The 15535-nt window shown below is 38.1% G+C and overlaps 1 long non-coding RNA gene across 2 annotated transcripts; it reads right to left on the bottom strand.

Annotated features, from left to right (window-relative positions):
- Nucleotides 1-8933: 8933 nt before the first annotated feature.
- On the bottom strand, nucleotides 8934-13248 carry LOC109192669. 2 transcript variants are annotated; one of them, XR_002056137.1, is made up of 6 exons: nucleotides 13079-13248; nucleotides 12223-12392; nucleotides 12024-12095; nucleotides 10137-10199; nucleotides 9576-9694; nucleotides 8934-9281 (listed from the first exon to the last, which is right to left on the bottom strand). It is a non-coding gene; the product is annotated as an uncharacterized LOC109192669 (long non-coding RNA). The 2 variants fall into 2 exon arrangements; XR_002056136.1 differs by having other exon boundaries at nucleotides 8934-9694.
- Between the last annotated feature and the right edge of the window lie 2287 nt (nucleotides 13249-15535).

Genomic DNA, 15535 nt, shown 5'->3' with positions numbered 1-15535 from the left:
TTGATGCTTATGTGATATTCTTACCGAATATTGTAATTAGAAGACGAATCGTATTCTTGTTGGATTAAAAATAATTAGAACCCTAGGTTATATCGTGGAATTCGTATGGTATTATTCTTGGTGTATTGGGTGGGATTTCGCATGATCGGGTGTTTATTAGGTCTAGAAAAGCATGATAGGTTATGTACCGTTTGATTCTTGATTTTGATCCGTTAAATCGTCTACGTGTGTTATCAATTGCGTTTGAAAGTGTCTAACCATGGTCTCGGGTTCCACGAAGGTTCCCGGGGCGTTTTTGGTGTTAATGAGTCAGTGGGGGGTAGGTGGGGGGTAGGTGGGGGTAGGGGACCCGCCACCTACCCGCGGTCAAAAAAGGGCAGTTCCGGCAGCGGGCAGCTGCCCGCCGGCGACCCGCTGCCCGGAACAGTGTTTACCGACGGGTGGCCCCCCACCCACCGGCTACCCGCTGGAAATTCCCACACTTGGGACCCCGACTTCCCCGTTTGATGTTTCCCCGACCCCCGTGGTGTCCCAACGGACTCCGTCTATCGTGCCTATGTCTAGTTTGATGTTTCGGGTACCGTTCGTAGGTTGTATGAGTCTTATATATTGCATGCTAGTTGAATTGGTATCCCGCTGACCTAGGTGAAAGGAGTATGAACCCCTTAGGACCATTCTTAGTATGTGAAGGATCACGCATAGGTTTTGTTATACGTTTTCTCCCCCTTCCCAATGTGTTAATGTGGGTTGCATGTGCTTGCTATGTGTTATGTGTGCATGTTACCCCGATTTGGTTGAGATCAATCGGGCTATACGGGCAGTCGGGTGGGCTGAGAACCATACCGGCTGTTAACCAGGCTGGTAGAGACCGGTCAGGTATATAAATATTATATAGGACTAAGTTCCACTATACGGGCAGTCGGATGGGCTGAGAACCATACCGGCTGTTAACCAGGCTGGTAAAGACCGGTCAGGTATATAAATATTATATAGGACAAGGGTCCACTATACGGGCAGTTGAATGGATTGAGAACCATCCCAACTGTTAACCAGGCTGGTAAAGACCGGTCAGGTATATAAATATTATATAGAACTGCGGTTCATTAGTCGGTTGCGATCGACTCCTCCGTAATGTGAGACGGGGCAGGGTGCTGCGGGGCCGTGTCAGAGCTATATGCGCTGACCCTCATGTATGGGCATGTGATTGGTCCTGTGGCGCCAACAAAGTGTGCTATGTGATGAGATATGGATGAGTTGTGTTTATGAGTATATTGGGGGATGTGACTATGGGATTTATGCAGGGGATTGTTTATGTTGGGTTATGATTATTAATTGTGCTCAGCTTTATCTGTCTTGCCTGTTGTGGATTGTATACGCTTGTTATAACTGTTGCTTGTGTCTAGCCTTATCTGTCGAGTCATTCCCGGTTTTAAAAGCTAGAGTCTCGTAGGATATATCTTCATGCTTCAAAATGGTTTTCGTATATCTATATATATCTCTATATATATTGTATTTCAACGCGTTGGAGTGGGTTACCAACATCTCTCGCTAAACAGATATATTTGGCTTTCAGGCACAGAAGAGTAAGTCACTGGGGCGCGCTAGAACTTGGAACGTAGAAGTAGTTAGTTTCCCCTTCGGCCTGCGTGCCATGTTTACGCATTTACATTATTGAGACATTAGTTAGTTAGCCTGTGCACCTGAGTTCTCTAGCTCAGGTGTGGCATAGCACCCCGTACTCTTGTATTCTGTTTTGGGATTTAATAAGATTTCACCTTTATTTCATAAGTTTTAATTATCCTGAAAATCTGAAGTGTTACAGTTGGTATCAGAGCCTAAGTTTGACCCTAGGATAAGACTCTTAAGACCAGACTTTAGGACATTAGGCTTGAACTCTAGGTATTAAGGAACATAGGATTCAGGAATCTTAGGACGCGCGGTGAGATTGTGAAACCTACACATAACCTCCCCCCACTTTATCCCTCTCTAAAAAGAGCTCCCCCTACGCTTACCACACCAAGGTAAGGGTGCAGCACACTGACACGTCATTACAATAAATATTGACCCTAAAAACCAACAGCATGGCGCCAATAAGAAGACAGTCAAGGATCCCACACTCCTCGAAGAATGAATCCGAACCCTCAACAAAATCCTCGGGTTAGGAGAATGCCCAGAGGAACGCCACGTAGAGGTATCCTCGTTCTGCTTCAAGACACGAGGTTGATCGTTGATAGGTCCACAAAGAACTTATGGGTAACAACCGAGGGTTCAACCAAGAGTACCTAGGGGCATGGCTACAAGGACGACTCCACCCCGCACCCGCCATACTCATGGACCTCATGAACCGAGTATTCCGACCCCACCTGGATGACTTCGTCATTGTATTCATTGACGACATCCTAGGCTACTCCCGAAACAAGGAAGGACATGAAAGGCACCTCCGCATAACCTTACAAACTCTAAGAGAGCACCAGTTATACGCTAAGTTCTCCAAATGGGAATTCTGGAAAGACAGCGTGACCTTCCTGGGCCACGTAATAACCAAAGAAGGAATTAAGGTGGACCCCACCAAAGCCCAGGTCGTTAAGGAATGGTCCACACCGAACTCACTTTCAGAGGTGCGAAGCTTCCTGGGCTTGGCTGGCTACTACAGGAGGTTTGTACCCGACTTTACCAAGATAAGCCCAACCTCTCATTAAACTCATGAAAAAGGAGACCCCTTTCCGATGGGACGACAACTGCGTCGCAGCCTTTCAGGAATTGGAGGATAAGTTAACCACGGCACCCGTACTAGCCATCCCCTCCGGGGTGGAAGGGTTCGAGGTCTTCAGTGACGCGTCCAAAAAGGGATGGGCATGCGTGCTAATGCAAAAAGGTAAGGTAATAGCATACGCATCTAGACAACTCAAAACCCACAAAGAAAATACCCCACCTACAACCTCGAGCTAGCCACCGTCGTATTCGCACTGAAAATGTGGAGGCATTACCTATACGGAGTGCAATGCAAGATTTACACAGACGCATAGAAAGTATCATACAACTAGAACCTCCCGGCAATAAGGGCCTTACCTTGGAACAAGGACCTTGATGGTTTTAAGGCACCGTAAGAAGTACATGTAACACACAAAATCGCCAAAACACCATGCGACGTCAAAGGGCAGTCAATCAAATGCATTCCAAGGAAGAGAAACGCATCACCAAGCACTTGGGCACCAAAGGATTGAACAAAGAACGAGCGACAAGCCGAACTCCAAGAAAAACCAAGAAGGCTTGTCATCAATCAAGCAAGGAAAAGACAAAGTTGGCTTATAACCAACTTCTCGGTGAAGGTGGCGAGGTTGCTAATTGGAAACCGAACCCGACCTACTGAACGGAAAGAACATGTGAGAGTCTTGACTCATCTATAACTCGTACTTAAGGATCAATAAAACTATACGATGGTTCATCCTATGTATTCAAGTACCTTTTTATTGTGCACATGGGCATGGGGCTTGTCGGGACTTGAATCGGTGCATTCTTGGGATTTTTCCCGAAGAAATTCACTCTTCCTAGTCACCTTCCCGCGGGTCCCCAACGGGACCTTGATGGGACCCTAACGGGTCCTGGACGGGACCTTGACGGGTCCCTGACAGGAGCTTGGCAGGCGGACGACCGCCCACCTCGCGCCCACTGGTACAATGTGCTGATTTCTTAACCCCTCGTTTTATTGATTCGTGGCGCACTTGTGTTCCTCGATTGATGAACGCGAGTCTTGGGTAAGGAACCATGGGTCGCCCAAACATGGTGTCATCGGTACAAGACCTTGCCACGCAAGACACCGTCGGAAAAGCACAACCAATTGCATTACACATGGAGTTGAAGTTGGATTCTACGATGCAACCGACAAGGGATGATTAGCATAAAGGATTGTGCAGACCAAGGAGACGAGTTGGGAACTCGTGCTAAGGACTCATAAAGGCCTTAAAAATCAAAATGCTAAGGATGGATCGGGACTCCTCCAAGCCATGGATATCGTTCAAGCAAAACAGGGGACTCCTTACAAGTTGTATGAAATCAAGAACGACGTATCCCGTGGTGCTAGGCAAAAAGTAAAGAGCACATTTGTGCCAAGATCTCAAGGGTCATTAAGGACCCACAAGGAAATGAGATGACTCGTAAACTCACTGAGTCATTCCACAACGAGATTAGGTAACCAACTGCGCTTCAAGAAGAAAAAGAGCATGCAAGGACACCTTCATCATTAAAAGTAACACAAAAGGCCACAACAAGCCGAACCTCGGAGAAGACATGAAGTCTTACTAAGAATTTCACTCACGAAAGAAGAGATGAAATTCAATAAGAAAAGGTCAACCCAAAGCTTATCGACTCCCAAGAGACTTTGAGAAGAATTTGGGAAGTGCGCCCTAAGAGATCGGCTTGGTTGACCAAACTTGGTCAAGACCTTGGACGCATTAACGAAGTAAGTGTTAAATCATCACGGGAGATTCCCTCAAGATAGGAGAGAAGGATGAAACTTTAGCCTGGGAAGCAAGGACTAACAAGGATCTTAAAGTCAAGCAAGTGCCAACACCAAGGAAGAAGGATCATCAGTTCGTCAATACGTTGGGATCAAAGCATCAAACCAGAATAGTCACTTAAAATCGAGAACCCTTAACCCATCCTAGCCGAATTCCTTACCCTCCCTCGGGAAATCGGCCCCCTCCTTATTTCAAAACCCTTTCTACCCTTCAAACCACATTCTTGATTCCCTATTTTAACGATTCCATACAAGGTGGCAACCTCACACCCTAAGTTGCAACCTTGAAAACTTTGATCCTAATTCCTAAAATTCACTTTGTCCTTAGGTTTGAAACCCACTCTCTTAGCCCTTTAAACCTAATCGTTCCCAAAAACCCAGCACCCATAGACATACAATTATACAGTTTCCCTGCAGAATACTTTCTCTATAGGACCACCGTACTACCTTTGACTCGTTACCCCCGCAATGATTTCTAAGCTTCGGGGACGAAGCTTCTCGTAAGGGGGGGAGAGTGTAACACCCCGTGTTACGGCCTTCAATCCCGGATTAATTATTTAATTAATCTCGTTAATAATAATTAAGTATGATTTAATTCGGTTAGATTTCCCTTTAATTAATTAATGAGGTCCACCATGAACCGTGTACCCTTGCCTAAATGAGAGTCTTAGGCCTATTAGGAATAAAGGAAGTAGGCCTTTTACTATTCAGATTATGATTAGGATTCTCTTTAATTAATTAAAATGGTCCACTATGGATCATGGACCCTTATCCCTAAACCCAATCCTTAGTTCCAAAAGAAATAGAATTAGCAAGCCTATAATATTAGTTCCTAACTAGGACTCCTAAATATATAAATAGGGGGCTTGAGAGGCACCTAGAAACCCCCACCACAATAAACGTTCCACCACCCCAAAGAGCTCCAAGAATCCCCTTAGAAGAAATCAACAAAGCAAGAAAGCTTAAAGAAAGACCCTTCATAGCAAAGGAATTAATTAAAGCTAAGAGGTAACCCATGTCTCAACAAAACCTATTTTCATAGTTATGATTTCCCCCGTAGGTTTTCCCCATATTATTGTGTATTGATGATTTGTGATGTTATTATTGATGATTGAAGGGATAATTCCATGGGTGATCTTGACATCGGGAGATTCTTGATAACTATGGTGTTCTTAACGATTATGTGGAGTTCTTGATGATTATATGGTGTTCTTGATAATTGTATGGCGTTCTTGATGCTTAAGTGTTATTTGTACCGAATCTTGTAATTAGAAGACGAACCGTATTCTTGTTGATATAAAAGTAATTAGAACCCTAGGTTGATGTCCTTGTTGGCGTTCTTGATGCTTATGTGATATTCTTACCGAATCTTGTAATTAGAAGACGAATCGTATTCTAGTTTGATTAAAAATAATTAGAACCCTAGGTTATATCGTGAAATTCGTATGGTATTATACTTGGTGTATTAGGTGGAATTTCGCATGATCGGGTGTTTATTAGGTCTAGAAAAGCATGATAGGTTATGTACCGTTTGATTCTTGATTTTGATCCGTTAAATTGTCTACGTGTGTTATCAATTGCGTTTGAAAGTGTCTAAGCATGGTCTCGGGTTCCACGAAGGTTCCCGGGGCGTATTTGGTGTTAATGAGTCAGTGGGGGGTAGGTGGGGATAGGGGACCCGCCACCTACCCGCGGTCAAAATGGGGCAGTTCCGGCAGCGGGCAGCTGCCCGCCGGCGACCCGCTACCCGGAACAGTGTTTACCGGCGGGCAGCCGGCGGGTGGCCCCCCACCCACCGGCTACCCGCTGGAAATTCCCACACTTGGGACCCCGACTTCCCCGTTTGATGTTTCCCCGACCCCCGTGGTGTCCCAATGGACTCCGTCTATCGTGCCTATGTCTAGTTTGATGTTTCGGGTACCTTTCGTAGGTTGTATGAGTCTTATATATTGCATGCTAGTTGAATTGGTATCCCGCTGACCTAGGTGAAAGGAGTATGAACCCCTTAGGACCATTCTTAGTATGTGAAGGATCACGCATAGGTTTTGTTATACGTTTTCTCCCCCTTCCCAATGTGTTAATGTGGGTTGCATGTGCTTGCTATGTGTTATGTGTGCATGTTACCCCGATTTGGTTGAGATCAATCGGGCTATACGGGCAGTCGGGTGGGCTGAGAACCATACCGGCTGTTAACCAGGCTGGTAGAGACCGGTCAGGTATATAAATATTATATAGGACTAAGTTCCACTATACGGGCAGTCGGATGGGCTAAGAACCATACCGGCTGTTAACCAGGCTGGTAAAGACCGGTCAGGTATATAAATATTATATAGGACAAAGGTCCACTATACGGGCAGTTGAACGGGTTGAGAACCATCCCAACTGTTAACCAGGCTGGTAAAGACCGGTCAGGTATATAAATATTATATAGAACTGCGGTTCATTAGTCGGTTGCGATCGACTCCTCCGTAATGTGAGACAGGGTAGGGTGCTGCGAGGCCGTGTCAGAGCTATATGCGCTGACCCTCATGTATTGGCATGCGGTTGGTCCTGTGGCGCCAACAAAGTGTGCTATGTGATGAGATATGGATGAGTTGTGTTTATGAGTATATTGGGGGATGTGACTATGGGATTTATGCTGGGGATTGTTTATGTTGGGTTATGATTATTAATTGTGCTCAGCTTTATCTGTCTTGCCTGTTGTGGATTGTATACGCTTGTTATAACTGTTGCTTGTGTCTAGCCTTATCTGTCGAGTCATTCCCGGTTTTAAAAGCTAGAGTCTCGTAGGATATATCTTCATGCTTCAAAATGGTTTTCGTATATCTATATATATATCTCTATATATATTGTATTTCAACGCATTGGAGTGGGTTACCAACATCTCTCGCTGAACAGATATATTTGGCTTTCTTGCACAGAAGAGTAAGTCACTGGAGCGCGCTAGAACTTGGAACGTAGAAATAGTTAGTTTCCCCTTCGGCCTGCGTGCCATGTTTACGCATTTACATTATTGAGACATTAGTTAGTTAGCCTGTGCACCTGAGTTCTCTAGCTCAGGTGTGGCATAGCACCCCGTACTCTTGTATTCGGTTTTGGGATTTAATAAGATTTCACCTTTATTTCATAAGTTTTAATTATCCTGAAAATCTGGGGTGTTACACAGGCCCTGCCTGCTAACCCCATAGGTAGGGCTTCCACTATGTCCACCCCCACCTTGAAAAGGGGATCACATAGCATTGATGACAGATCTTGCCTCTCCAGGGTATAGGCATCGCAGTAGAGTGCCGCTATAGGACCTCTTGTAGAGTGTATCACCGAGGTGTGGGTAGGTTCTGTAACACCCCACTTTTCTTAAACTTAATTAACAGACTCAACCTTTAAAGATAAACTAAAGCAACGGAATAAACTTACTAAACATCTTAATAGAGGTGTCACCGCCACAATCACCCTTCACGGTGATTGCACAAGCTAAGGATAAATCAAACTAAACATTAAAGTCTACTACCATCCATCAAACTAGGGGATGAGACCCCAGTGTCCATCCCCATCAAAACAAGGGTAGTCATCTACAAATCTCAAAAAGTAATAACATCAAGAGTTTAGACTACAACTAGCTATATATGCTAATCTAGTCTTACTCGTACTCTCTCATGAACTGGGTCCACCTAAAAGGGGTTAACAAACAACAAGTAGAAAACAAACCCGTTAGCACGAAGCTAAGTATAACGCCACTCAACCATGTAAAGTACTACAGTATATACTTTTGGAAAACAATTTTCTCATACTTAAATCAAGTATTATTAAACACTTAAGCAACATATAAACATGCTCATCAGGGTTTCTATATGCTTGCAACCTAATTATTCAAATAGGCATGCTTTCACAAATATTTAACTTATCAACAAACTCATAACATCATATATCTCATTAAGCAATCTCATGCTAGCACATAACTCAATAAGCGATCTTGTGCTATCCTATAATCTCAAATCAATCTCATGCTATCATATACTCATCATGCAATCTCATGCAATCATCTATCATTATAATAAAGTAGTAACTTTTGGCCTAAAACATTTTCCTGCCCACACTAACCGGCGTCGTTTTAATAAGATAACTCAGCAGTCGAATTAATCGTGGCTAATAGTCTATTACCGATGTAAATAAAGACTTCTAATAGTCGAAGAGTTCTAATTACATTGAGAAGCTAACCTATAATCGACATTTATTTACATATATAAAGATACAGATATACACATACAGCTATTACACATCTATATACGAGAAAATGCTTCGAAAAAATAATCTATTGAATGTATACGAGAAAATGCTTCGATGAAATAATCTATTGAATGTAATCTTGGGTCTTAAAACGTTTCAAGCAACATTCATAGTTCCAAGACAATATTCAAAATTGAAAAACAAATTTCAGCCTCTATATAAAGTTCCCTTGATATCAATGTTCACCCACAAGTAAACAATCTCTCCAGTTCAAACCACTTGCAAATACGCAAACAAAGAATTAAAAATCTGGGCAAAGATACTATGTCATCTCAGTATTGATTAAACACAGTTGCTTGAAGATTACGGTGAGAACACCTGCCACCTGCCATCTTAGTATTGATAAAACACAGTTGCTATGTCACCCCAGAGTTGATTAAACACAGTTGCTTGAAGATTACGGTGAGAACACCTTCCACCTGCCATCTTAGTATTGATAAAACACAGTTGCTTGAAGATTACGGTAAGAACACCTGCACATCTGTTTGTTTTTTTTTTTTTTTTTTTTTGACAATTGTATTGAGATTTTTTCTGGATTATGCATGTGGACAGACAAAATTGGTAGCATAGTTTTCTGCAAACATTTCTATTCTCACCTATATTATCTACTAATTATTCAGTTTTTTTTTGTTCAATTACTACTATATATTCATGTTTGGTTTCTTTTCTATTTCTTTATCTAATTTCCAATATTAGACTATTGGTTTCTGTGGAGGATGATACTGAGGAGTTGAAGGAGCAGATGCACAAGGAGATGGGAAAGGTATACACTTACAAAAGCCATGGTGCTTAATGATGAGGATATTTCGTCCCTTACTAATAGGTCTGCTGTGTGATGTGTTCCAGGTGATATCCATGTTGTGTGATTTAATGATTTTGGGGCTGCCTTCAAATCTCCATGATTGTAAAAAAAGAAAAAAAAAAAAAAAGTATGAACAAGGCAGCCAACAAATATGTAATTCTCACAATTTGCATTTCAATCCAAAACCCATCCATGAATTTAAAGTGTAAAAAAATACAAATTAAAATATTTGAATAGTATATGATCTACAGTGAAAAATTAAATATACAGTGACAAGAATGGCATATATTGAGCATTGATGCAACTATTTTTTCTGCTCATTTCATTTTTATATTTTACAGAAAGTTGTATTGGATAATTGCAGGTCATGAAGAAGCTATAGTTGAATTATTTTTTGAAGGATTTGTGAGTTTAGAATGTCCAAAAAATTGAGCATTTGTATAAAATGTAATTAAATGGATATAAAGTGTATAAATTGAAAAATAATTTCAAAAAATTTTGGATTTTCCATATGCATGTATAAATTAAACTTACAATGTTTTAACACTGATTTTGTATTTTAGTCTTATAGTGTTGTTGACTTCCCTACTCACCCACCTGCAATAATTCATTCAAAAATAAATTATTTAATAGTATATAAATAGTAAATAAATTATAATGTGTTTTTAGTATATTCAAGGACACACACAAGTCCAAATTGTTGTTTTTCAATTTTCTGAACATTTCTATTCTCACCATTTCTATTCAAGTCCAAATAAATTATAATAGTATATAAATAGTAAATAAATTATAATGTGTTTTTAGTATATTCAAGGACACACACAAGTCCAAATTGTTGTTTTTCAATTTTCTAAACATTTCTATTCTCACCTATATTATCTACTAATTATTCAGTTTTTTTTTTTTCAATTACTACTATATATTCCTGCTTGGTTTCTTTTCTATTTCTTTATCTAATTTTTTTGTATTAGACTATTGGTTTCTGTCGCTTTGAAATGTTGCAGGATGTACTCTGCAACAAGGTAGTGAAGATGAATACATTGGAATACCAAAATGATAATAAAACTTCATTTTTATTACCAATTCTAATATATATTCTAATATAAATATGTAATTAATACATTGTTTTGTAGGTAAAACAATGTAAGGAGAACAGCATTCCATGGTGTTGAGGTGATTGCAGCAAAGCAAAGGCTTGATTGAAGAATAAAGTCTTGAAAGAGGTCAACGATAGGTGTGACAGCTTCTGAGCTGAAGGGTACTATGTCAAAGGTTAATGTAGAATTTTAATTTTTTTTTTTGATTACTTATGGATTTCTAATCCATTTTTAATGGTTTAGGTTATCAAAAATGTAAATAAGGAGATGCAGATTAAAAATGACACAGCTCTGTTGTCTACTATTGTCCTAGCAAGCATTTTGTATAACAAATACAATAAGGTATGCTAATATTATATACATATTGGTTTATCTATCTAAAAAAAATCTACCTATGTTTTACTAACATTATTTCTTTAGGTAACTGTTGATATCCCCCAGAGCTGGAGAAAGTGATTGGATTTAAGAAAGAACAACAAAGGGATCCTACCTTAGGTTTTACTGTTTTAAGACTTTTAAGAGATGAACTATTAGTGGATACCTACTATTCTAAGCTCAAGGTACACCAAGAATGCCTATTGTAACCACATGTAAATCCATAGTTTTGTAATTACATGTCTTTAATAAATTTGTTTTAAATGAATTTATTTTTTTTGAATGAATGTATCTGGCTGTATAGAATAGAAAGGTGATTCACACTAATCTTTTTAGTTTTAAAACAGTATCAGAAAAATATTACATCCTTCCAAAAAAACTTGGTCTTTAATGGACAGTTATAGGCAAATAATCTTTGGACATGGCTTAGTTTAAATTCTGCAAACTGCACTATGGACAATATGTACTAGATTGAACCCTATTATCTACTTTTATTATTTAAAAATATTATGGTATGTTTTAAAAGTAGTTAAAAACTAAATAAGTTCATAAGAAAATAAAGGCAAACAAATAGAGATTTTTTAAAGGGTTAAATCAATAAGTAAACACAAGCCATCTTTTATTGTCCCAACCTGGCCTGGTTTATCTACCTATACTTATTTGTAGAAGAAGCAAATATACTTTGTGTTTTTTGGTTTTGTATGGTGCTATCAACGAATGTACCTAAGTTTCTAGACTGTGTATCTTAGTGATGTAATAAACTGAGATTATCTAAACAAAAAGCATTTATGTTTCTGTAATTTCTTTTCCTTAACTTTGAGCTCAAACTAAAACCACAGCCTTAAACAAAAAAAAAAAAAAAAAAAAAAAAAAAAAAAAAAAAAAAAAAGAATATAAATGCTTAATTAAATGTAGTGAATCATATAAGATTGTAAGTGGAACGAATTACCTCCAAATGCAATGCAGTCTTCTCATTCATCCAAGTTAACTTTATCACAATATGGTGGTTGATTCCCTTAACCTGCATATAGTTAAGATAATAATTAGTGCACTGACCTATTAACAATCAAAGTTAATTGAAATGATTCAATACAATGTGCATAATTATATCGGAGTTGATCATTCAGATGATACACAAAAGCATCTACCTTCAAACAATAGTGTAATCAACCACCATAAACAACAGATTAGTACATTTGGGAAAGTGTTTTGAAACCCTTAACAACCCCTGCATGTCCAAAAGCTGCTTCGTCTCCCCATATTTGTCACTCCTCATTAATTTATCTAGAAGCTTAGAAACAAGAGCAGGTTCATCCTCCTGATGAATGTAAAAAGGAAATATCAAAAGAAAGATCAATTGTGAGTATAGCAAATATTTTGTATTTGAAAAGTGCAGTAAGCCAGTAAGGTATTTATAAGAAAAGGGGAGAGGACTTTAAAAGAAAGAAGTAAGAGCAACAAACAAAAGTAAAAATAAAGAGAAATAGTACATACACAATAAGAAATTCAATCAACTTCACTTTTGGTTGATCAGGGTAAGAGTAAAAAACAGCGGATTTAGGATTAGAAACTGATAAGTTATAAATTCAAATTAACATTACAGAACCCAATTCAACTCACTTGATTCATAGAAAAGTAAGGACCTATTTAGTAACCAAAGAATTCTCCAATTCTCTGGACAATTGGAAGGTAAAAAAAAAAAAATGGAAAACAAAGCTTTCTGTTCACATACCCAAGACCACTATTTTTAAGTGCAAGCAGCACACTAATTGTCATCCTTGCTTAATTAAATTTTAAACCAATTTAAAGTGGTCAACAAATTTTTCAATATTACTGAACCAGAACATTAATTGGTGGTCTTTCCAAAAAAAAAAAAAGAAAAAAAAAAACCATCTAAAACATGGAGATGATGAACACTGATGTTAGACTTAAACCGTAAACCTAATATGCGAAATCGAACTAAGGAACTCCATACCTGCGAAATCGAACTAAGGAACTTCATACCTTTCTTCAGATGAACTAAGAAAGTAGCTTATGTTGAGAAATTGCTCCAGATTATGGTTGTATGGACAGGTAGTAACAGATCTAACGATAGATGGTAATAGAAAGAGAAGAGAGAGCAGCGACGCTCTCTTCGGACAACGGTGAGAGGAGAGAGTTGGATCGTAAGAGAGCTGAAGCGACTTCTAGAGCCTTCAAGTCCTCTTTTATTTATTTATTTATTTATTTATTTATTTATTTATTTATTATTATTATTATTATTATTATTATTATTATTATTATATGTGTGTGTAGATAAGTAGCGTAATGTGTATATATAATATATAATTATATTTTGTGTGTGTAGATAAGTAGCGTAATTATATTTTGTGGGAGAGAAAGTATATGAACAGATACTACAATGTAATAGAACCAGTAACTTTAAAAAAAAAAAAAAAAAAAATATTTTGTGGGAGAGAATTGCGGGATAACCCGGGTTCGATTCCCACAAGTGACGATTCCTTTTGGGCCAGCTTCTGTGCCTCCCGAAGCGAACCGGGCGTACCTGGACCGTTAAACGGACAGAGAAAGACCCAGACCACATTGTGATTTACACCAATATATATATATATATATATATATATATATATATATATATATATATATATATATATATATATATATATATATTAAATAAAGTAATTAATAACTTTATTGGTAATTTGTAGATATTTAATATTCAGATCAACGAAATATTTTAATTGTGTTCCAAAACAATGATTCGTCATCAAATCAAAATCAAAATCAAGTGATTGGAGTGTTCAAATCTTCACTATATAATACATTGAGTACATGCATTCATGGTTAGTATTTGTTATTGTGAATAATGGTTTATGGTTTATAAAACTCAGCTATCAAGATACAATGTTTTGTCATAATGATTTAGAACATAAACAAATAAATATAGCAAAAAAGTAGTATAGATAATGATTTATTTATCTAATAGGATGTACATGAAGTTTAGTCCAAAATTAACATCACGGTAATACTAATATTTATAGAACTTAAATCGAACATCGCCGGGTAGTCGAAGATCCGAGGCCATCATCGGTTAAATTTCACGACTGGACCAAGATTTTAGGGTAGAAGTTAGGAGAGTGATTGAGACAACGATTACTGTCAAATAAAACCTCCACAAACAGATTTCAAGTACATTTTAGGGTGGATTGTAGGTTTTCGGACCAAGAAAGCGAGAACGGTGAAGTCGCGATCGAGAGGAGAAAGAAGATGAAAGGTCGGCGATGAAGATGAAGATGAGGGCAAGGTGCGGTTTTATTACACCAAATTTGTGCTAGCGGGTCGGGTTGTTGTATAGGGTTAAATATTTGTTTTGGACCGTTTTTAAAATACAGAGTATTAATTTGATAACATATATTAAGGCTTGATTAATGTATTATATTAAGAAAGCCTGGTTATTTTAGTGCAAATTATTGTAGGATCATGGTCCAAGTAGCTGTATGAACCATGAATATCATTTACATTTTATATGTATTATAATTAAATTTTTAGTACACATTGCTACATTATTTGATATCGAGATATATTATATGTCACTATATACACATTGCTAATGGACCGCAAGTGATTGATGAAATATGTATTATGTTTGTACAATTGTTGATAGCATATTCCCGGGGTTTCGTAGTGGCAACAGAGATCTTAAATATCTAAAAGATCGTGCAATTTTGGCACCAACTTTGAATATGGTAGATACAGTCAATGAATACATGAATGAATATAATAATGCTGAAGGAAGGACGTATCTCAGTTGCGATTCAGTATGTAAATCTGATTCTAATGTTGACATGCTTGTTGATCTGCACACACTTGAATTTTTAAATAGCTTACGATGTTCTGGAGTTTCAAATCACTCATTGACTCTAAAAGTTGGCTCACCAGTTATGCTCTTGAGAAATATTAATCACTCATTGGGGTTGTGCAATGGTACAAGGATGATCATTTCAAAGTTGGCTGATCATGTTTTAGAAGGTCAAATACTGTGCGGATCAAGTGCTACTACAAAGGTATTAATTCCAAAGATGTCCTTAACACCTTCTGATCCAAGATTGCCTTTTAAGTTCTAAAGAAAACAATTTCTCCTAATGTTGTCTTATGCCATGGCAATAAATAAAAGCCAGGGTCAAACACGGTCTGACGTGAGTTTGTTTTTGAAGAGGGTGATATTTAATCATGGTCAAATGTATGTAGCATTGTCAACAGTTAGTAATCCTAAGGGATTAAAAATACTCATTTGTGAAGAAAATGTACAATCTAAAAATACGACTACAAATGTCGTATATAAAGAAGTATTTAATAATGTCTAATAAATTCCAAATTTTGTGCCATTTTTTTTATATATAATACTATATATTATATTAATTATATTTATGACCGTGCATCGCACGGGTGCAAATACTAGTA

The sequence above is a fragment of the Ipomoea nil genome, unplaced genomic scaffold, assembly GCF_001879475.1.
Source record: "Ipomoea nil cultivar Tokyo-kokei standard unplaced genomic scaffold, Asagao_1.1 scaffold1830, whole genome shotgun sequence".
NCBI classification, from domain to species: Eukaryota; Viridiplantae; Streptophyta; class Magnoliopsida; order Solanales; family Convolvulaceae; genus Ipomoea; species Ipomoea nil.
This window is presented reverse-complemented; position numbering and strand designations above follow the sequence as displayed.